The 24604-nt window shown below is 46.1% G+C and overlaps 1 pseudogene; it reads left to right on the forward strand.

Moving 5' to 3' along the window:
- The first annotated feature begins 22957 nt into the window (after window positions 1-22957).
- On the forward strand, window positions 22958-24270 carry LOC148526456 (uncharacterized; annotated as a pseudogene).
- Window positions 24271-24604: the final 334 nt, after the last annotated feature.

Genomic DNA, 24604 nt, shown 5'->3' on the forward strand with positions numbered 1-24604 from the left:
AACACCAAAAACCGTGGCCGGAGAATTAGGATTACTCTCATGAACATCTTCTAGAACTATGAGGCCACTGGGTGAGGGATATAGTGGACATAGGGAAACGGATGGTCCTCTGAGTAAATGGGGCTGTTATTTCCCCAAGGCATACTGGTCATTGATTTCCAATAGGACCCTGATTTGTATCAGAGACAGAGTGACGTGCAGAAGGTGACAGTTGTTGGTATGTGAGAGAAAGCAGAGTAATAATGGCCTTGATTGATCAAGGAACGCAAAAGAACAAATAAAAGTGTCGCCTCTGGTTATGGGGCTCAGTAGAATTTATTTTTATAATCTTCATAATAAAATAATTTGCTAGGATCTATTTTTTTTTTGGATGCTAATATATGCGGGACATTTATAGTAATTAAAGGGAGGAAATTTATGATTTTGGAGACCACTGGACACTTTTCTAGTCACGTTTAAATAACTATCTTGTAGTCTAACACATCTAAAATAAGTATCACTTAATGTTCTAGTCATTGTAAGGCCAAGGAATTTGCTGGAAGACAGTCAATGCTTCAGTCGGTTTATGGTGGTAGTTTACTGTTTACTTCTGCTGGCTGTGTCAGTTCAGGTGTCTGTCTCTTGCAGTCCTTTACTGCAGTCTATGGGCCTCTCAGTCTCTTACAAGTCCTCCCTCTCTCCACAGTCTCTCCCTTGACTTTCACAACAAGTAACACAGGGAATGGAGCCAGCAGAACTCTTAAATCTAGGACAGAAGAGGAGGGTGTGAGGGGGTCAGTTAGGTGAGGGTATAAAAGAGGAGGGAGGGAGAGAAGTGGGAAGGGCGAAAAGGGAGGGGCAGATAGGGAGAAAAGAGAGAAACACTGCAGAGAGACAAACAACATCCTCACACCCCCCACAGAACAGTGTGTTCAAGCACATCAGTGTGCCTGGATGTGTGCTACTGTGCATAGCTGTGTGTTACTGGGCCCTGGAATGTGTGTACAGTGTCTGCATATGGTAATGGGTACAACTATGTGCTTATAGATTAGTCTGTAAGTGGAATATGAACACGCTCATATCTCAGTTTATTATTCGGAATCCATTACTCAGAATCACAGGAGCACTCAGCGAACCCAAATAAAAAATGACTAGTGGCATGTTTGCCGTGTAATCATACTACATGTAATAGTGCATAGGTTGCACAAAGGAGCTGATTCAGAGCCACTCCCTAGATGCGATCGCTCGCACGATGTGTATGCAAATTGCATAGGCAGTGTGCACAGCAATGCATTAGCACGCCCAGTATTTCTTAGAGAGCGATCACATAGTGTATGCAGACACCCACCAGCCTGTCTTAAGACGCCCACTTGTGCACGTCATGTCCAGGAATTGTATGCAGCCATCGGTACATCGGGTAACATCGGATGCTATCACAACACTTGAGGTTGACCATACACTGCCGCAAGCACTGTGAGCATTTCAGTGTAAAAACAGCCAGGTGACGTGTACTATGATGCTGTCTTATAATTGTGCATACCTCTAAAACGCTGTTGAGATGCTCAGGCACTCCTGCATGTGCACCTCCACTCCCCCGTTTTTAATGGCCAGCCCCTGTTACCACCTACAAACGGCTTCCCCTGTCACTCACTCTGCTGGGCTGTCTAAGCGCAGTAAGCGAACGCATTGTGGACTTTCGCTAAGGTATGCGCACGCGCAATGCATACACACTGCATACCATCGGCAGCAGTGAGCAGGTCTGACTGAGCTCCAAAGACTTTAAGATTTTAGGAAAACAATATAAGAACTTACAATAAATTACCAATATTATTATTAGTTATAGCTTTTGTGCTGCCTGTTACCCTGACAGGGTAAGGGTTAATACTGGTGAATGGAAAAAACCTTTAGGCTGTACTTTATCTCTTCTGCATTATGTCACAACAGAGGTCACTCCAAGGACCCATAGTGCTAATGTATAGACATGGGATACACAAGTGCAACTAGTGTCAGCGGGTTTGTAGTTTCTGTGTCTGTACAGATAAAGCTATGGTGGCATGAATTCAACTACAGTATGCTATTTACATCCTGCCTGTGCAAAGTCAGTGCACGTATCTTTAGGATGTCCCAATGCTAAGGTCTCACCGTTGTGATTGAAAACGGCTTTGGTATAGTCAGTGTCGCTATGCTGCCCTTGGCAGATGAAAATGCACTTGGCAGTGGGCTATTGGGTATCTGACAAAGCTTCTGATCTGAACCATTTAGACATGAAGCTTCCAATTAAGGGGAACATCCCAGTGGAATCTGGATGTGATGCGTTTAGCGTGAAGAGTCAACAGGTTTCGGCAGCAGAGGAAGCCAACTTATACAGATGGAAGTTTGTTGAATGCTGATAAGAAGCATTTGGTATGTATGATAAAAGGGGTTTTACCATAACCATAGGAATATCTAGGGGTACAACAGGCTGTTTAGTATATAGCTGAAGAAATTTACGGGTACATGAAGAGAAAAAAACAACAACTTTTGTATGAACCCCCCCCCCCAAAACAAACAGGTAACTCATGCACTACATATTGTAAGATGTTGATTTATGCATTTATTATTTAAATGGTTTGCATAGAATTGAAGGAGTTGACCCCCTTGGGCCATTCTTCTTATATTTATGGATTGTACCCCACATCAGTGAGGACATCTCCTACTCTGGAACTACCTGACCCTTTCCGCTGATCTCACTATGGGCCTGATGTAGGGACGGACGCTAATGCGATCGCAACTGCGTATACTATTTGTACGCAACGCAGTTGTGAAAATATGCAAATGTCAGCAAAGGTTACCTGAGCATTAAGACGCCCACTGCTGCCTTCTCACCTGCGTGCGCCTACGCATATCTACGTAAACATCGGTAACATCGAAGTACATCGGCGGCCATCTTACCCTTGCTTTTCTGACATGCAGAGCTGCATAGGCAATCACAGTGGCTAATTGATGCACGCCCATGTAACAGCGTTTAAATGGACAGGCACGCCTACGTTTTTGTGACCACTCCCCATTACCACCCCCAAATGCTGACACCCTGTCACTCACTTGGCGATGGATTCCTGTATGCACGCCTGATCGCAATCGCAGCGCATGCGCAGTGGCAAACAAACGCTCGATCTGCGATAAAATTTTGTTAGCGTCCATCTCTGAATCAGGCCATCTGACAGGGAGGATGGGGACACGGAGGCTTCCACAGTGTGAGAACTACAGCCCAGCCCAGCATTCCTGCATCTAGCACAGGGAGCTTGTAGCTCTTTGTACAGTTAAAAGTATATGCAATGATTTCAGAGCTTGTTTACACTGGTGTTATACATTTTTTTAACCATAGATAGATAAATAAATCAATCAATCACTCCTAAATACAGGCATTTCATTTTATTTTACAAGCACTGTGCCCTTTTTTTTGTGTTCCTGAATGTTATCAAAAATAAAAAATCTTATAAGCCTCTACTACTATTTATAAGCAAACACAAAAGCTGCTTACTCCTTACAGACTGTCAGAAATGAAGATAATTGTGAAGAAGCAGTTGTCATGGATGAAGCATCTGCATACAAATTGGCCACATCCATGGAAGGCCGGAAACACAGCTCACTTATGGTTAAGCATTGCAGGGTTAAGGCCTTGTTGATAACTATCTTGCACAGACCAATTCTAAACAAAATAAAACATTGTACAGGTTTATAATTGGGTTCTGCAGCCATTATCATTGTGGCTTTCCACCCTCATCCTTACTAAGTTATTTATATACCACACAGTGAATAAAAGGTAGCTGTATAATCACTAGCTATCTGGCAGTGTTGTCGATTTCACATGTAGCCTGAGCAGGACTGAATTTCAGCCACCAAGCCTTTTGTCCAATAATAATCTGACCAAATTACAAAATGCAGTGTTGGAACTACATGAGGTGCATGTCACTATAGGGTCCATCACCTGAAGGTGTTGAGGATCTTGTAATGCCAGTCTTCCCTACCCTCTAAGGCCCCATGAGTACTGTAGTGCCTCTAATCAGATGTATTGATAAATGCAGTTGGAAAATGCCACTATTGGCCTGTGTGTGCGAGTCAACTTCTGACCACATTAACAGGCTCCAATTACACCTGAAAGGATCTAGCTGCTCATCCTGTGCACCAAATGGCTGGATCCCTGTGCCACTTGTATGTGTTGCCACACTGGACATTCAAACTAAGTAAATATATTGTCGAGTGAGATCTGACTGCTGGCCAAGCCTGCTGAAGAGACAATGTGGACTTGCACACACATAGACTTCAAATCGATAAACAGAGAGAAAAATATTAACTTTATGTTTCATTTTAGTAACACAGATGGCGGAAACTTATATTTTAAATTTTTGCATGGTAATGCTAATTTATGTTACAGATGCCTTTTCATATTTTATCAATGTTTTCTCAACTATTGTTGATTACATAGCTCTTTAACTATAGGGCCTCCACAGTATATGTACCTGGAATATTATATACACAACAGGGAATAGATATGACTAGGTGCAGAGACTGTAAGCATCTCTTCTGTGCACAGGTATTATTTACATCTCTGTTCCATTTTTAAGTGGTGAACAGAGGTGATATTGAAGAGATCATTGAAATGTATGGTGAGATATCCCTGCAGTGCTATCTTTAGGAATGCTGGAATAGGGATGGGAAAATGAGCCCTTGGCCAGGCTCCCACTAGGGATTGATTTTTTGTTTAAATGCCAATGAACCTGCATATAAAATGCCTACATGTATTGAGAAGGTCATTGTAAATCAATCATTTGATGTCAATGGAGCTGATGAAGAGTTGGAAATAAAATGGATTTTACTCAAAAGTGCACTGTGTAATAGCGTATTTCCACCCATATCCATTGCTGTATATATATCTAGAGATGGGTACGCACCTGCATTGGCAGCATAGTCATCATTGTCACCACTGTGTACTTACACCTGTCATATACTACTGTAAGTGCAAAAGATACGGCTCCTACAACACCCTGCAACTTGTGCGAGGCTTCAACTCTTGTACTGGGGAGAAGCAAGTATTATGTGTAATAGGGGCTATGCACAATCTGTAATGAGAGAGGTCATTGCTCATACTTGTCAACTCTCCCTCATTGTCAGGCAGACTCCCCGAAATAGTAGCAATCTCCCTGTCTCCCTGAAGAGTCTAGCAATCTCCCTCATTTCATCCTTACCCCCATTATGAAGCTGTTATATTAAAAAACAGAGATATATAGATTCAAATGGGATCATTAGTATAATTTCCTTGCATTGGTTATTATAGAGCACAATGATCCCTATGAATTTCTGAAAAATATTAGTATGTTTTCATCAACAAACAGATCTTACTAACTGCTTTTGGGCTGGTTTACATTTGGATGTAAGTCAGGTTTAGGACACGTATCAGTATACGCCCACTGTAACACGCGCTCATAGGTGCTGCTTTCACAATCTCCCTGAAATGTTTTTTCAAAAGTAGGCCATTGCTACATGTAATGTAGCACACACTGGGCTCTATTTACTACAATCCACATATTGAATGCAGATTGTAGTGTGATATTCGCATTGCGAATTCAGGCAATATCACAGGGATTTACTACAAATCCCTTACAGGGACAGAGCTTGCGATAAAGCTCTGTCCCTGCAAATCCCCTTTGGAGCCTTATCACTGTATTTTCGCAAAAAATACCATGATTAAGTGCCCGCGCATGCGCCGACCGATCGCCGCTGCTACCCCCCGGCGCTAAGCCCCGCCCCCCGGTGCTATGCCCCGCCCTCCCGATCACTGACCCCCCCGCAACCCCCCCTCCCTTAATAGCACTTACAAGCATGCTCCGGGCCTCCAGTGATGTTCTCCATTCCTCCGGTCAGGTGATCTCCCATACTGCATACGATCACCTGATGACCGGGCCGCAGTGCACTATGGGAGACCAGCTGACTGGAGGGGAGTCATCACCGGACGCCCGATCACCGGTCCCTGGAGTCAGGTAAGTAAATTATTTTTTTTACTATTTTTTTTTTCTTTTTTTACAGTAATCAGCTTGCGGTCTGTTTAGACCACACAGCTGATTACTGGGACCGACTCCCGGCTCTGCTCTCCCCGTTAGAGCAGGGCAGGAGGCCGGTAACCGGGGGAGACCCTGGATAACGCCACCTCCAGGTGGCGTTATTATCACAGGGCTTTCCCCGATATTTTTTCACATTCTATTTTTAGTAACTCTGGTCGGATCACATTTCCCATTACAATTATGGGAAATGCGATCTGCTTTACTAAAAATAAGTGATACTTAGGGGTTGGAGTAGAATTTTACGAATTCTACTCTAAATGCCCTTTAATAACTATAGGTGATACTAAAATATTTTGAAAAGGGTGTGAAAACACCCTTTTTCACATTATTTTAGTAAAAATAATGTTGATAAATAGAGCCCACTGTATGTACAAACACATTATGTATCTGTGAAAGCTGTAGCTTAAAATATCCACATTTGTGATATAGTAGATAACTAAATATAACAGTGTATAAAATAACTTTTCCTATATTTATTTCTATTTTGAAAATTATTACAAATATGCTTTTGCAATGATGTAATAAATAGGCATGCCAAGTGGATTATTTAATAGTTATTGTTTAACAGTTAAGAAAAAACACTATGGAAACTGTTGAGCAAAGGTGTAAAAAAGGGCAGAGACCTTCCCAGTTACTATGTAATATATATTCTCTTTACTATGGGGTCTATTCACACAGCAGTGAAAAGCCCTTTAACACCCACTGTGATATCCGTACTTTTCACAGCTTCGTCTCAATCAGAGAAGAGGTTACAGATTTCCCCAGTGGTGCCCCTGATTAGTATAAATTAGGGGTGAGCGGGTTCGGATTTCTGAAATCCGAACCCCCCCGAGCCCCCCCGATCCGAGTCCGATCCGAGTCAGGCTCGACTTTTCCCGCCTGACTCGGATCTGAAATCGAGGCAAAACGTCATCATCCCGCCTTCCGAGTCTCGCGGGTTTTGGATCCTATATAAGGTACCCGCGTCGGCGCCATTTTCTCACTCGGCTGTGGACAGTGAAGAGGGAGGGTGGGAGTTAGGGCTGTGTAGTGTAGTGTAGTGTAGTGCTGCTGTTGTCCACTACTTCAAAGTCCATAGGGGCTGGCTGTGTTGTGCTGTGCTGCTGTTGTTAATAGGGGCTGTGTCCACTACTTCAAAGTCCATAGGGGCTGGCTGGACTGTGTTGTGCAGTCAGTTCTCCATAGGGGCTGTGTCCACTCCAAAGTCCTGTGCAGTGTCCCAGTCCTAAAGGCGAGCTGTAGTGTTGTCCAGGGGGTGCTCTGTCCATCAGGGGCGCTCCCCCCAAGTGCTAAAAAAATAATATATTTTCTGTGTTTGTGAATTGTGTGCGCAGTAGCCGCACGTGCATCAACAAAGTAGTGCCAAGCGTGCGCCTGTGTCATAAGTAAAGGGCCGGCTGGCTTGACCGTTAAAGGGTGCTGTAACCCCCGAAAGTACACTCCAGTCCAAACCAAAAAAAAATTATTTTCTGTGTTTGTGAATTGTGTGCGCAGTAGCCGCACGTGCATCAACAAAGTAGTGCCAAGCGTGCGCCTGTGTCATAAGTAAAGGGCCGGCTGGCTTGACCGTTAAGGGTGCTGTAACCCCCGAAAGTACACTCCAGTCCAAACCAAAAAAAAAATTATTTTCTGTGTTTGTGAATTGTGTGCGCAGTAGCCGCACGTGCATCAACAAAGTAGTGCCAAGCGTGCGCCTGTGTCATAAGTAAAGGGCCGGCTGGCTTGACCGTTAAGGGTGCTGTAACCCCCGAAAGTACACTCCAGTCCAAACCAAAAAAAAAATGATTTTCTGTGTTTGTGAATTGTGTGCGCAGTAGCCGCACGTGCATCAACAAAGTAGTGCCAAGCGTGCGCCTGTGTCATAAGTAAAGGGCCGGCTGGCTTGACCGTTAAGGGTGCTGTAACCCCCGAAAGTACACTCCAGTCCAAACCAAAAAAAAAATTATTTTCTGTGTTTGTGAATTGTGTGCGCAGTAGCCGCACGTGCATCAACAAAGTAGTGCCAAGAGTGCGCCTGTGTCATAAGTAAAGGGCCGGCTGGCTTGACCGTTAAAGGGTGCTGTAACCCACAAAGTACACTCCAGTCCAAACCAAAAAAAAAATTATTTTCTGTGTTTGTGAATTGTGTGCGCAGTAGCCGCACGTGCATCAACAAAGTAGTGCCAAGCGTGCGCCTGTGTCATAAGTAAAGGGCCGGCTGGCTTGACCGTTAAAGGGTGCTGTAACCCCCAAAGTACACTCCAGTCCAAACCAAAAAAAATATTATTTTCTGTGTTTGTGAATTGTGTGCGCAGTAGCCGCACGTGCATCAACAAAGTAGTGCCAAGCGTGCGCCTGTGTCATAAGTAAAGGGCCGGCTGGCTTGACCGTTAAAGGGTGCTGTAACCCCCAAAGTACACTCCAGTCCAAACCAAAAAAAATATTATTTTCTGTGTTTGTGAATTGTGTGCGCAGTAGCCGCACGTGCATCAACAAAGTAGTGCCAAGCGTGCGCCTGTGTCATAAGTAAAGGGCCGGCTGGCTTGACCGTTAAAGGGTGCTGTAACCCCCAAAGTACACTCCAGTCCAAACCAAAAAAAATATTATTTTCTGTGTTTGTGAATTGTGTGCGCAGTAGCCGCACGTGCATCAACAAAGTAGTGCCAAGCGTGCGCCTGTGTCATAAGTAAAGGGCCGGCTGGCTTGACCGTTAAAGGGTGCTGTAACCCCCAAAGTACACTCCAGTCCAAACCAAAAAAAAAATTATTTTCTGTGTTTGTGAATTGTGTGCGCAGTAGCCGCACGTGCATCAACAAAGTAGTGCCAAGCGTGCGCCTGTGTCATAAGTAAAGGGCCGGCTGGCTTGACCGTTAAAGGGTGCTGTAACCCCCGAAAGTACACTCCAGTCCAAACCAAAAAAATATTATTTTCTGTGTTTGTGAATTGTGTGCGCAGTAGCCGCACGTGCATCAACAAAGTAGTGCCAAGCGTGCGCCTGTGTCATAAGTAAAGGGCCGGCTGGCTTGACCGTTAAAGGGTGCTGTAACCCCCAAAGTACACTCCAGTCCAAACCAAAAAAATATTATTTTCTGTGTTTGTGAATTGTGTGCGCAGTAGCCGCACGTGCATCAACAAAGTAGTGCCAAGCGTGCGCCTGTGTCATAAGTAAAGGGCCGGCTGGCTTGACCGTTAAGGGTGCTGTAACCCCCGAAAGTACACTCCAGTCCAAACCAAAAAAAAATTATTTTCTGTGTTTGTGAATTGTGTGCGCAGTAGCCGCACGTGCATCAACAAAGTAGTGCCAAGAGTGCGCCTGTGTCATAAGTAAAGGGCCGGCTGGCTTGACCGTTAAAGGGTGCTGTAACCCACAAAGTACACTCCAGTCCAAACCAAAAAAAAAATTATTTTCTGTGTTTGTGAATTGTGTGCGCAGTAGCCGCACGTGCATCAACAAAGTAGTGCCAAGCGTGCGCCTGTGTCATAAGTAAAGGGCCGGCTGGCTTGACCGTTAAAGGGTGCTGTAACCCCCAAAGTACACTCCAGTCCAAACCAAAAAAAATATTATTTTCTGTGTTTGTGAATTGTGTGCGCAGTAGCCGCACGTGCATCAACAAAGTAGTGCCAAGCGTGCGCCTGTGTCATAAGTAAAGGGCCGGCTGGCTTGACCGTTAAAGGGTGCTGTAACCCCCAAAGTACACTCCAGTCCAAACCAAAAAAAATATTATTTTCTGTGTTTGTGAATTGTGTGCGCAGTAGCCGCACGTGCATCAACAAAGTAGTGCCAAGCGTGCGCCTGTGTCATAAGTAAAGGGCCGGCTGGCTTGACCGTTAAAGGGTGCTGTAACCCCCAAAGTACACTCCAGTCCAAACCAAAAAAAATATTATTTTCTGTGTTTGTGAATTGTGTGCGCAGTAGCCGCACGTGCATCAACAAAGTAGTGCCAAGCGTGCGCCTGTGTCATAAGTAAAGGGCCGGCTGGCTTGACCGTTAAAGGGTGCTGTAACCCCCAAAGTACACTCCAGTCCAAACCAAAAAAAAAATTATTTTCTGTGTTTGTGAATTGTGTGCGCAGTAGCCGCACGTGCATCAACAAAGTAGTGCCAAGCGTGCGCCTGTGTCATAAGTAAAGGGCCGGCTGGCTTGACCGTTAAAGGGTGCTGTAACCCCCGAAAGTACACTCCAGTCCAAACCAAAAAAATATTATTTTCTGTGTTTGTGAATTGTGTGCGCAGTAGCCGCACGTGCATCAACAAAGTAGTGCCAAGCGTGCGCCTGTGTCATAAGTAAAGGGCCGGCTGGCTTGACCGTTAAAGGGTGCTGTAACCCCCAAAGTACACTCCAGTCCAAACCAAAAAAATATTATTTTCTGTGTTTGTGAATTGTGTGCGCAGTAGCCGCACGTGCATCAACAAAGTAGTGCCAAGCGTGCGCCTGTGTCATAAGTAAAGGGCCGGCTGGCTTGACCGTTAAGGGTGCTGTAACCCCCGAAAGTACACTCCAGTCCAAACCAAAAAAAAATTATTTTCTGTGTTTGTGAATTGTGTGCGCAGTAGCCGCACGTGCATCAACAAAGTAGTGCCAAGAGTGCGCCTGTGTCATAAGTAAAGGGCCGGCTGGCTTGACCGTTAAAGGGTGCTGTAACCCACAAAGTACACTCCAGTCCAAACCAAAAAAAAAATTATTTTCTGTGTTTAGCCGCACGTATATATCAAATCGATATAACATAAATGGAGGACCAAACTTTCTCCGATAAAAATAAAATAGAGAAAGATCAAGAACCACTTCCTCCTAGTGCTGAAGCTGCTGCCACTAGTCATGACATAGACGATAACATGCCATCAACGTCGTCTGCCAAGGCCGATGCCCAATGTCATAGTAGAGGGCACATACAATCCGAAATGGCAAAGTTCAGGAAAATGACCTTGAAAAAGACATTTAAATCAGCTGAAGAGAAACGTAAACTTGCCAATATGCCATTTACGACACGGAGTGGCAAGGAACGGCTAAGGTCGATCCCTAGTATGTTCATGACTAGTGGTTCAGCTTCACATGACGATGGAAGCCCTCCTCCCACTAAAAAAATCAAAAGAGTTAAGCTGGCAAAAGCACAGCGAAGAACTGTGCTTTCTAAGAAGATATCACAAATCCCCAAGGAGAGTCCAAGTGTGGTGGTGGTTGCGATGCCTGACCTTCCCAGCACTGGACGTGAAGAGGTGGCTCTTTCCACCATTTGCACGCCCCCTGCAAGTGCTGAAAGGAGCACCCACAGTCCACTTGCTGATATGCAAATTGAAGATGTCACTGTTGAAGTACAACAGGATGAGGATACTGGTGTAGCTGGCGCTGAGGAGGAAGTTGGCGAGGAGGATTCTGATGGTGATGTGGTTTGTTTAAATCAGGCTCCGGGGGAGACAGTTGTTGTCCGTGGGATGAAAAAGCCCATCACGGTCATGCCTGGGCAGAAGACCAAACATTCCACCTCTTTGGTCTGGCAATATTTCTATCCAAATCCGGACAACAACTGTCTTGCCATATGTACCATATGTAAAGGTGAAATAAGTAGGGGTAGGGACGTCAACCACCTAGGAACATCCTCCCTTATACGGCACCTGCAGCGCGTTCATAAAAAGTTACTGTCAAGTTCAGAAACTTTGGCTAAGACCGTAAGCAGTCCAGGGACACCTAAATCCCGTTGTCCTGTTGTATCCAAGCGCCTGCAAACCACACCGTCAACTCCCTCCTCGTCAATTTCCTCCTTAGTCAGGATCGGAAGTAGTCCTGCAGGCCATGTCACTGGCATGACTGACTCTCCTATCCGGGATTCCTCTGGAGGATCCTGCATTGCTACGCCTACTGCTGCCGCTGCTGCTGTTGCTGCTGCTGGGAGTCGTTCATCATCCCAGAGAGGAAGTAGGAACACCACTACTTTTACTAAACAATTGACCCTCCAACAGTCCTTAGCGAGGAGGATGAAGTACGACAGCAGTCATCCTGAAGCAAAACGTATAACTGAGGCCTTGACTGCTATGTTGGTGTTAGACGTGCGTCCGGTATCCGCCATTAGTGCAGTGGGATTTAGACAATTGATGGAGGTAGTGTGTCCCCGGTTCCAAATCCCGTCTAGATTCCACTTCACTAGGCAGGCGATACCGAGACTGTACAGAAACGTCAGAAAAAGTGTCCTCAGTGTCCTGAAAAATGCCGTTGTACACAATGTCCACTTAACCACGGACATGTGGACAAGTGGAACAGGGCAGACTAAGGACTATATGACTGTGACAGCCCACTGGGTAGATGTATCACCTTACGCAGCAACAGCAGCAGCGTCACCAGTAGCAGCATCTCAGAAACGCCAGCTCGTTACAAGGCAGGCTACGCTGTGTATCACCGGTTTCAGTAAGAGGCACACCGCCGACAACCTCTTAGAGAAACTGAGGGAAATCATCGCCCAGTGGCTTACCCCACTTAGACTCTCCTGGGGATTTGTGATATCTGACAACGCCACCAATATTGTGCGGGCATTACATCTGGGCAAATTCCAGCACGTCCCATGTTTTGCTCACACAATAAACTTGGTGGTGCAGAATTTTCTGAAAAGCGACAGGGGCATGCAGGAGACGCTTTGGGTGGCCCGAAAAATTTCTGGCCACTTTCGCCATTCAGCGACTGCGTGCCGAAGACTGGAGCGCCAGCAAACACTCTTGAACCTGCCCCGCCATCACCTGAAGCAAGAGGTTGTGACGCGGTGGAACTCAACCCTCTATATGCTTCAGAGGATGGAGGAGCAGCAAAAGGCCATACAAGCCTATACATCCACCTATGACATAGGCAAAGGAGGGGGTATGCACCTGACTCAAGCGCAGTTGAGAACGATTTCCGTGTTGTGCAAGGTTCTCCAGCCCTTCGAACTTGCCACACGTGAAGTCAGTTCAGACACAGCCAGCTTGAGTCAGGTCATTCCCCTCATCAGGCTTTTGCAGAAGCAGCTGGAGAAAGTGAAGGAGGAGCTAAGACGGAGCGATTCCGCTCGGCATGTGGGACTTGTGGATGAAGCCCTTCATTCGCTTTGCCAGGATTCCAGGGTGGTCAATCTGTTGAAATCAGACCACTACATTTTGGCCACCGTGCTTGATCCTAGGTTTAAAGCCTATGTGGTGTCTCTCTTTCCGGCCGACACAAGCCTGCAGAGGTGCAAAGACCTGCTGGTGAACACACTGTCAGCTGAAGCGGAACGTGACACGTCAACGGCTCCTTCTTCATTTTCTCCCGCAACTGGGGCTGCCAGGAAAAAACTTAGGTATCCTAAGCAACCCGCTGGCGGTGATGCAGGGCAGGCAGGACCAAGTTTGGACATCTGGTCCGGACTGAAGGACCTGGCAACAATTTCTGACATGTCTACTGTCACTGCATATGATACTGTCACCATTGACAGAATGGTGGAGGATTACATCGGTGACAGCATCCAAGTAGGCATGTCAGACAGTCCATACCTGTACTGGCAGGAAAAAGAGGCAATTTGGAGGCCCCTGTACAAGCTGGCTCTATTTTACCTGAGTTGCCCCCCCTCCAGTGTGTACTCCGAAAGAGTGTTTAGTGCAGCCGGGAACCTTGTCAGCGAAAGGCGTAGGAGGTTGCTTCCACAGAATGTGGAGAAGATGATGTTCATCAAAATGAATTATCAGCTCTTCCAGGCAGACCAGCCTCCAGAAGGTACAGAGGGACCTGTGGTGGTGGATTCAAGTGGGGACGAGTTAATACTTTGTGAGGATGAGGATGTACACACTGAAGAGGGTGAGGAATCGGTGGATGAGGAGGATGAGGATGACATCTTGCCTCCGTAGAGCCAGTTTGTGCAGGGACACATTAATTGCCAGCTTGTTTTGTGGGGGCCCAAACGAACCAATCATTTCAGCCACAGTTGTGTGGCAGACCCTGGCGCTGAAATGATTGATTTGTTAAAGTGTGCATGTCCTGTTTATACAACATAAGGGTGGGTGGGAGGGCCCAAGGACAATTCCATCTTGCACTTCTTTTTTTTCTTTGCATTATGTACAGTTTGGGGCCTAGTTTTTCTAACTGCCATCCTGTCTGCCACTGCAGTGTCACTCCTAGATGGGTCACGTGTTTGTGCCGCCCACTCGTGTCGCTTAGCATAGTCATCCAGCTACCTCGGTGCAACCTTTTGGACATGAAAACACTATTGTGAGGTGTGAGGTGTTCAGAATAGACTGGAAATGAGTGGAAATTAAGGTTATTGAGGTTAATAATAGCATAGGAGCAGAGAAACCAACAAATTCTGTGATTTTAGCTGTTTTTATGCTTTTTAAAAAAAAAATACAGATCCAAAACACAAAACCCAGAACCCAAAACACGGAAGGGTGGTTTTGGCAAAACCAATCCAGATCCAAAACACGAAGAAAGATCCAGATCCAAAACCAAAACACAAAACACGAAAAGTGGCCGGTGCACACCCCTAGTATAAATATCGCTTCCCCATACACTAGTATGGGTAGAGTGATTCATAGAAGAACGGAAAGCTTATTGCCATCTCAGGATGGTGTAATGAGGGGAAACTAGCCCAGTTGTAGGAGAGGATCAGGGAAGATTAATATCTTCCTGCCTCCTCTCCTCCTCACCAGCCCTCCGTAATGCACTGAACAATGCTGTTTAAGCAATGGGTAACAAAGATCTTATAGATCCTTTAACCCATTGCTTTAACTCAATCAAACAAGTCCCAAAAACCCCGGCCCCCAAGTCCCCCTTTCTTTCCACAAACTAATTCTACTTATAACAGATGAAGCTATTTAAAGCCTTCTGTGAAATGACCATATACCGTCTGCAGGAACGGTGCCCTAATAGGAACGGACACAGAAACTTGTCTCTGTAAATAGAGCCGTAACTACATATTTTAGTGCCCTGTGCCAGAAAGAGTATTGGCACTCCCCCCCCATATTTTATTCAGGGACAGTCCAAAAAGATGCGCAGTCTCGTGGGGAAGGGCGTGGCCACACAATAGTACCCCCATTTCAAATTGCGCAACACAGTAGTGCAACCTTATTAATATTACACTAAACAGTAGTGCCACTTATTTACATTACACCACATAGTAGTTCCCCTTATACACATTACGCCACACAGTAATACCCCTTACTCATGTTATGCCACACAGTAGTGTCTCTTATTCACATTGTGCCACACAGTGGAGCCAGTAATACACATTATGACACACATTAGTGCCCCTTACACATAATGCAACACATTAGTACCCCTTATACACACTATGCCAAACAATAGGGTCCCTTACACATTATGCCACACAGTAGTGCTCCTTATTCAAGTTACACCACACAGTAGAGCCCCTTATATACATTATGCCAAACCGTGGAATCCTTATATACACATTATACCGCATAGGTAGTGCCCCTTACACATTATGCCACACAGTAGTACCCCTTATACACATTATACCACACAGTAATGCCCATACACATTATTGAACACAGTAATGCCTCTTACACATCATATAACAGTGGTGCCCCTTATTCACATTACAAAAAACAGTAGTGCCCTTTATTCACATTACATCACACAGTAGTGTTCCTTATCCACATTATTCCACACAGTAGTGCCCCTTATTCACATGCAGAGGTATAGCATGTGGTCAGGTATAGCATGTGTGCTATATAATATAACCGCTACATATATACACATACATAAATGGCAGGGTCATACATACATACAGTGTCACACATATGTACAAACATATACACATACAGGAATGGTCACACATACATACATACATACATACACACACACATACAGGCAGGAAGGGTCACACATACTGTACATACATACACACACATACATACAGGCAGGAAGGGTCACACATACAGTACATACAGGTAGGAAGGGTCACACATACACACATACAGTACATACAGGCAGGAAGGGTCACACATACACACATACAGTACATACAGGCATACATACAGTACATACCGGACATCACCGGAGGCAGGAAGGGTCACACATACATACATACACGCATACATACAGGCAGGAAGTGTCACACATACATACATACACACATACATGCAGGGTCACATACATACATACACAGGCAGGGTCACACATTCATACATATACACACACACATACAGGCAGGGTCACATACATACATACATACATATGCAGGCAGGGTCATACATTCATACATACACACACATACAGGCAGGAAGGGTCACACATACTGTACATACATACATACACACACATACATAAAGGCAGGAAGGGTCACACATACAGTACATACAGGCAGGAAGGGTCGCACATACACACATACAGTACATACAGGCATACATACAGTACATACCGGACATCACCGGAGGCAGGAAGGGTCACACATACACACATACAGTACATTCAGGCATACATACATACAGTACACACCGGACATCACCGAAGGCAGGAAGGGTCACACGTACGTACATACATACACACATACATACAGGCAGGAAATGTCACACATACATATACACATACATACACACATACAGGCAGGGTCACATACATACATACATACATATATACACAGGCAGGGTCACACATTCATACATATGCACACACACATACAGGCAGGGTCACATACTTATATACATACATATGCAGGCAGGGTCATACATTCATACATACACACATACAGGCAGGGTCATATACATACATATACATACACACACACATACAGGCAGGAGGGGTCACACATACTGTACATACATACATACAGTACATACAGGCAGGGAGGGTCACACATACATACATACAGACAGGAAGGGTCACACATACACACATACAGTACAGGCAGGAAGGGTCACACATACAGACAGGCAGGGTCACACATACACACATACCGTACATACAGGCAGGAAGGGTCACACATATACACATACAGTGCATACAGGCAGGAAGGGTCATACATACACACATACAGTACATACAGGCAGGAAGGGTCACACATACAGTACATATAAGCAGGGAGGGTGATAGACATAACTACTGGGGTATAACCTCTCTTACCTTAATGTGGACCCTGTAGCTTCTCCCTCGACATGCTGCTGTAGTCCCGCCCCCTGCTGGGGTCAGATGAACATGTGCTGAGCTCCACCAATCAGGGCTCAGCACAAGCTCCTCTAGTGACCAGGAGTTTCTCACTAGAGTAGGAAGGCAGGACAGGACGTGCTGTTGCTGATGCGGACCCGACACAGGCTGTCAGCTACTTGATAGCTGCTCCGGAGTCCGACTTTAGGGCGCCCTCTGGTAAGTAAGGGGCCTGGAGCTCGCGCTCTAGTGGAACTGCCCTCCCTGTGCCCCTGTTCACATGCCACACAGTAGAGCCCCTTATACACATTATAACAAACAGTAGTGGCCCTTACACATTATGACACACAGTAGTACTCCTTATACACATTATGCCACACAGTAGTGTTACTTATTCACATTACATCACACAGTAGAACTACTTATTCACATTATACCACACAGTAGAATCCCTTATACGCATTACATCACACAGTAGTGCTCCTTGCACACATTATGACACTCAGTAGTACTTATATTGTTTGTGTTGATCATAGAAGATATGACTCAAAAAAAGGTTTTCCTTTGTTGATGCACTCTTGATTATGGATAATTATTACATTAAATATTTATACAGCATAAAACTTAACTTTTAATTAATTAGACAAAAAAACACAAAAAGACACACATACATTAAATCTGCTCGCAATTGTAGCATATAATGCTGCAGATCACTAACTCCCTTTAGGAGCATTGAGTGTAAAACTGGCTCAAGAATTTAGTCAAATAAAGGTCTATTACTACACCATTAAGTTGTGATTAATTAGCAAATTGTTAAATACATCATTATCCATCGTATTAATGTTAGTAGACCATTTTTTGAACAAGAAAAAGTAATAAGTGAAATATATTAGTAGAAAAACCAAACTATTAAGACTTAAATAATAGTCCAACTCAGTAGTACCCCTAATACTCTGCTGTCCACCCTCTTCGCTCAACAAATGCATGTCACCTCTCATGCCAACTGATTACTTCCTCCCACTCCCGCATCCAAGATTTTGCCCGTGCTGTTCCCGATCTTTGGAACTCTCTTACTCTCCCCATCAGACTCTCCACCTCTTTACAATCCTTCAAACGGGCTCTCAAGACCCACTACTTCATCAAAGCCTTCCAGCTCCCATTCTAACTTGCTGCAACATGCTTCTTCCTCCTTACCCCATCTGTTTCACAGCTGTTTGTCTGCCCCTCCCCTTTAGAATGTAAGCTCTTATGAGAAGGGCCCTCTCCCCTCTTGTGCTTCTCCTTACTTTACTTTCATCTACTTCTTACACCCCACCAGGGCACCTACCACTTGGTTGCTTACGCTCTGTTGCATATCTAGGTGTTATGGTCACTTATGTAGCAATGTATATTATCCATATCCTTGTCCTATATTGTACTGTACCATAGTCACTTGTCAAATTATTTGGTTATGTACTTTGTAAGGTGCTGCGGAACACTTGTGGCGCCATATAAATAAAGGATAATAATAATAGTTATACCACACAGTAGTGCCCTTTACACATTATACCACACTGTAATGACCCTTAGACATTATGCCACACAGTAATGCCCCATATATATTATGCCACACAGTATTGTGTCTTACACATTATGCCACATAGTAATGCCCCCTTCCATAGGGTAACCGTGACAGCACACAAACAACTGCCAATCTGTGAGCTCAGTCAGCCTCATTGTCACTGACACAGACTCACAGTCACTCCGAAGATCCAGAGAGTGCAGAGAAGGAGCCTGCCACAATAATAAAAACATTGTAGTAGGCGCCCGGCACACGGACATTGCAGCCGCAGCCTGTTCTACCCCCAGGGCATCCTACGCTCTATGCGGTGGTACCGACTGCACAGGCCTAGTTATGGCCCTGTCTGTAAAACCCAAGGTACATGTGCGCAGACAGTAACCCCCAGGGGAATGTCCTGATCTGACAAAGAGAGAATCTTCAGTGACTACTCCCTGATCTCAGAGACACATATCCCCTACACCTAGTTCTAACTGCTGCCTGCACTCACCCAGGGCTCTTCCTTGTCTGCCTGCACTGGGGAAGCCACACCCAGCAACCACAGTAGAGTGAGGCTCTGGACAAAGAACAGTGCAAGGGGGAGAGGCAGAGACTGCTACACTGGCATGAAGGATGTGGAGTCCAGCAGGGACAGCTGGGTGCTGGTGATCCCCAACAGAGGGGACGGCTTGCTACTGCTGGGGACAAGTGATGCGGTCAAGTGAAGCAGCCAATTGTGGGGCGAGGAATGCAGGAGAGCTGCAGAGGGAAGCAAGGGCATGAGCATATTGAATGTATGGTTTGTCAGTGGTACTTGCACAGAAAACCAATGTACCACAGTAGGTTTTCGATACGCTTGTCCTAAATTCACTGGCGCTGGGACCTAGAACACTGATGCAGTATTTTGTGAACTGCACTGATCCGTTGCTTCTCTGAGGAGGCCGAATATTATGGCACGCAAGATGGATAAGTATTATTGACTCACTAGGGCTCTATTTATTAACATTATTTTTACTAAAATAAAGTGAAAAAGGGTGTTTTCACACCCTTTTCACATTATTTTAGTATCACCTAACGTTACTACAGGGCAATTGGACTAGAATTCGTAAAATTCTACTCCAACCCCTAATTATCACTTATTTTTAGTAATCAGATCGCATTTCCCATAACTGTAATGGGAAATGTGATCTGGCCAAAGTTACTAAAAATAAATTGTGAAAAAAATACCGGGGGAAGCCTTGTGATAATAACGCCACCTGGAGGTGGCGTTATCCAGGGTCTCCCACAGTTACCGGACTCCTGCCCTGCTCTAACGGACACAGCAGAGCCCGGGACCGGCCCCAGTGATCAGCTGTGTAGTCTAAACAGACCATACGCTGATACACTGTAAAAAAAGAAAAAAAAAATAGTAAAAAAAAAAACTTACCTGAGTCCAGGGACAGGTGGTCGGGGCTCCGGTGATGTCTCCCCTCTGGTCAGCTGGTCTCCCATCCTGCACTGGTGCCCAGTCATCACCTGACCAGGTCCAAGTGCAGCATAGGATGTCAGCTGACCGGAGCCACGGAGGACATCACCGGGGCACCGATGACTGCAGGTAAGTGTAATTAAGGGAGTGTCCGCGATCGTGGGGGGCGGGGCTTATCACCGGGGCCGGGCTTAGTGACGGTCCGTCGGCGCATGCTTCGGCACTTGTCACTCACGGTATTTTTTACGAAAATACTGTGATAAGTGTGCAGATTGGATTCGCAGGGACAGAGCTTTATTGCAAGCTCTGTCCCTGCAAGGGATTTGTAGGAAATCCCTGTGATATTGCCCGAATTCGCAATGCGAATTCAAATGGTGATATCACACTACAATCTGCATTACAAATGCGGATTGTAGTAAATAGAGCTCTAAGCAGGCACGTTTCTACCCATTGGCCAGGATGGCACTCGCCAGGGGCGCCGACCAAAAGGGGGCACCGTCCGGCAGTGCCACCAGCAGCCAATGGGTGGACTACCCCGCTAGTCCCCCAGGCCTCAAGTGTAGGGCAGACAGCAGTGAGAGCGGTCTGCCCTACACAGTGTACAAACACACAGCCGCCAGCGGCGGCTGTCTGTTTGTTATAGCAGCCAGCCAATGAGAGTCAGACAGACTCTCATTGGCTGCTGCATCCACGGAGGGAGCTGCCTGGAGCTCCCACCCGCAGCAGGTGATGGGAGAGACATCATGACGTCTCTCCCATCCCATAGTGCAGAGCTAGAGCGGGCCCGGAGGAGTGGACAGCGGCGGTCGTCGGCAGGAGCAGGGATCAGGTAAGTTGCTTTTTTTTCTGGCACAGCACAGTGGGGGAGTGTGGCTATTAGGGGGCACTGTATAGGGGGAGGCTGCTACTGGGGGCATGTTATGGGGGGGATTGGCTGCTACTGGGGGCACTGTATAGGGAGGACTACTACTGGGGGCACTGTATAGGGGGACTACTACTGGGGGCAATGCATAAGGGGGACTACTACTGGGGGTACTGCTTAGAGTGGATTACTACTGGGGGCACTGTATAGGGGGATTACTACTGGGGACACTGTATAGGGGGACTACTACTGGGGGCACTGTAATGGGGGACTACTACTGGAGGCATTGTATAGGGTGGACTACTACTGGGGGCACTGCATAGAGGGGACTACTACTGGGCGCACTGCATAGGGGGGACTACTACTGGGGACTTCCTGAATTTATGGGGGGAGGGGTGTGCCAGTCCATTACCTTGCCAGGGGCGCCCAGATCCCTAGATACACCCCTGGCTCTAAGTAACTTCAAGATATATTGCATCTATATGATGCGATCTGTTTTGAAAGTTACCGTGGTGCACTTCAAAATCTTTATGAATAGACGCCTATGTCTTTTCATAATAAAAAAAAGACTCCATGTACAATGCAGTGTGTTTATTGAATCTCATTTTACAGCAATGTGTACTTTATGGGAGAGATGTACGGTTTATTCAGAGCTCTGTGTGTAAATATTTCTCAAAACTAATAAGTATGAAAGCTACTATGATTTTCTTGCATTTGGGATCTAAGGCTACATGTACCTTATAGATGTAAATCTCATGTTATATTATTTGAGAATACAAAATCAATGATGATAAATGATATATCATATACACTAGTGGATGGACAAGGCGTGCAGTATTATCATATTGTAAGATGCACAGCTTAATATGTGCTCGAAGTGGACATTTTGAAGTAGGGGTATGAAAATATCAGGGGGCTTTACTTAGGAATCCCCCTGATATTTCCATGCCCCCACTTCCTCCCCTCACAGCACACCTCCCACCACACCACACAGCACAGATCTCAGCACACCTCCCACCCAGGGACGTGCAGGGAGGTCAATAGATGGCTCTAGTATCAGAGCCAGATTTACACACACATATATGAACCTGTCCCACGTGCACAGATCTCCCACCTCACACAGAGCCCCTCCCACAGATTCCCCATAGCACAGATCCTGCTCACGCATATCTCCCACTAGCACAGAAGATCCTCCCCTAGCACAAAAGATATTCCCCACACACACTTCACCTAGCAGTGGACCCTCCTCACCTTTTTTTCCTTTGTATGTTTCCTCTGTCTGCATATTCCAATTTCCTTCCCTCCTCAGTGCTGCTGCTGATCTCCGAAGCCGAGTACTTCCTGGACTGGTCACCTGATTATCAGAGGTGTCCATCAGAGCACAAGGCACGTCCCCCCACAGTGAGGCATGCCTCCATTAGCTCTCATTCTCTGTTTTATTGGCTGCAGGGCCCACAGATATACAATAATTTACTGCAACCAGGGGGGTTTGTGAGCAACAAGATCTCCCTCCCCAAGACTCCCCTGCACCTTGTTAATTAAAGGCATCCTAATGCTTTCAATAACATGAATAAACGGTGAACCTCTGCAAGCACTTTGGAGCACTATCTCTTGGCCTCATTCATATTTGGGAATAGAGTAATACCCCTTTCAGACAGAGAAAAGAACCCGGTAATTTTCCGGCTCTTGCTGGGTCGACCCGGGTTTTTTTTCTGTCTGAAAGGGTCAACACGGGACCTAATTCCCGGTACTTCGACCCAGGTATTTACCAGGGTTTTTCAACTCCGGCCTTAATAATAAACAGTGCTTATTGGCTGAGATGGCGGTGCACAGGCTGATTGGCTGAGCGGCTGGGTCTCCCTGATTGGCTGAGCGGGCGAGGCAGTGGCGCTGGCGTCTGATGTCATAATTGTGCTGCAGAAAAGTAGAGAGAGAGAGAAGCATGGCGCGCTGGAAGGATGAGGAGATCCGTGAGCTGCTGGCAGTCAGAGGGGAGGAGGAGATCCGCAAACAGATCAGTGGCACAGTGAAGGATGCAATAGTCTACACAAACATTGCTAAGGTCCTCACCTCAAGGGGCATTGTGCGGATCCAGCAGCAGATAGTGAACAAACTGAAAGTGCTACGCAAATACTACAACAAAGTTCACGACCATAAGAGGCGGAAAAGTGGTGCTGCCAGAATGGAATGGGTTTACTATGATCAGTGTAATGAAGTCTTTGACAATTCTGCACTGGTTAATCCCATTGCCATATCATCGTCTAGTTGTGCATCTTCACGAAGTGTTACCCCGGAGAACAGCCAATCCTTGCCCAATGACACCACCAATACTCTTTGACGACATCACAGAGATAAGTGACACAGATCCGATGGCTGCCACGGGGGTCCCAGACACCAATACACTTGAGGGTGTGGTTGAGGTGAATGGAAGCAGTACGAGTGGGACGCCAACCCCTGCACAGACTGAGACTCCGACATTGCGCAGGAACAGTAAGTTACTATACACCAGGGTTGCCTACCCTCCCGATTCGGGCGGGAGCCTCCCGATAAACGGGTGCAGCTCCCGTCCCCCCGGAAAGGCAGGCAAGCCTCTCGCCTGCCGCCGATCCCCCAAACCCCCCTCCCCATTACCTGATAAACCCCGCAGCGGGGGGGGGCGCTGACGCGATTCGCGTCATTTTGGCCCCGCCCCCTGCTTCGCAATACCTTTTTTCCCTGTATAGTGTAGCGGGGAAGGGGCTAAAATGACGCGATCGCGTGGCTCCGCCCCTGTCATGCCCGCAAACCGACCTCAGCTTGTTTGGACCACCCCCTTTTGCCGGCCACGCCCCCTGCTCTGCCGATCTGGCTGCTCCCTCCCGGAAGGAGCAGCCAGATTGTCGGCAAGTATGCTATACACCCACTATTTTTGGGAATGTTAACATTGTCCTGTATTGACTTGTCATTATAGTATGACTATGCTGATTTTACTATGCTGAAATCTAAACTCAATGTATCTGTGGCAATGTGAAGCTAGTGTGCAGTAGGCCGCAAGCACATATATGTTTACATTACGGCTTTGAATTCATTTGTAAATGTATTTTTTCTTTTCTTCTATTCCTAGTCTTTGAAGTACCAGAGCGGAAGAAAAAAACTTCCAAGATGGAGCTAGCAACGCGCACAATGACCAGAATCCTGGTAAATCAGCTGCGAGATTCTGATGCTGAATTCCAGGCACAGGAGGATGCCCAACTCCAGCGCTTCAATGAAAGATAGTTACAAAATTAATTTGTCAGTCAGCTTGTTGGTCTACACGAACGAATTTCATGTGAAAACAGAGAGGCACAGATGTCCTTCCTTAACGGTCTAGTGTCTAGGTTACACACTCCACAACCTTATGTAATGTATCCTCCTCAGTACTCTGAGGGTCCTGTTAGAAATTACCAACAGCATAGCAGAGGGCTACCATTTCTGCAAAGTAACCCCTCCAATCCACCTCATGCTACTCCACATGGCACAGTGCATAGTTATCCAGATGGCACAGGGAATAGTAATCCACATGTCACTGTACAGAGCAGTCCACATGCCAATACCAGTCCAGAGGGCACAG

The sequence above is a fragment of the Taudactylus pleione genome, unplaced genomic scaffold (genome assembly GCF_031769625.1).
Source record: "Taudactylus pleione unplaced genomic scaffold, aTauple2 ptg000095l, whole genome shotgun sequence".
Classification (NCBI taxonomy): Eukaryota; Metazoa; Chordata; class Amphibia; order Anura; family Myobatrachidae; genus Taudactylus; species Taudactylus pleione.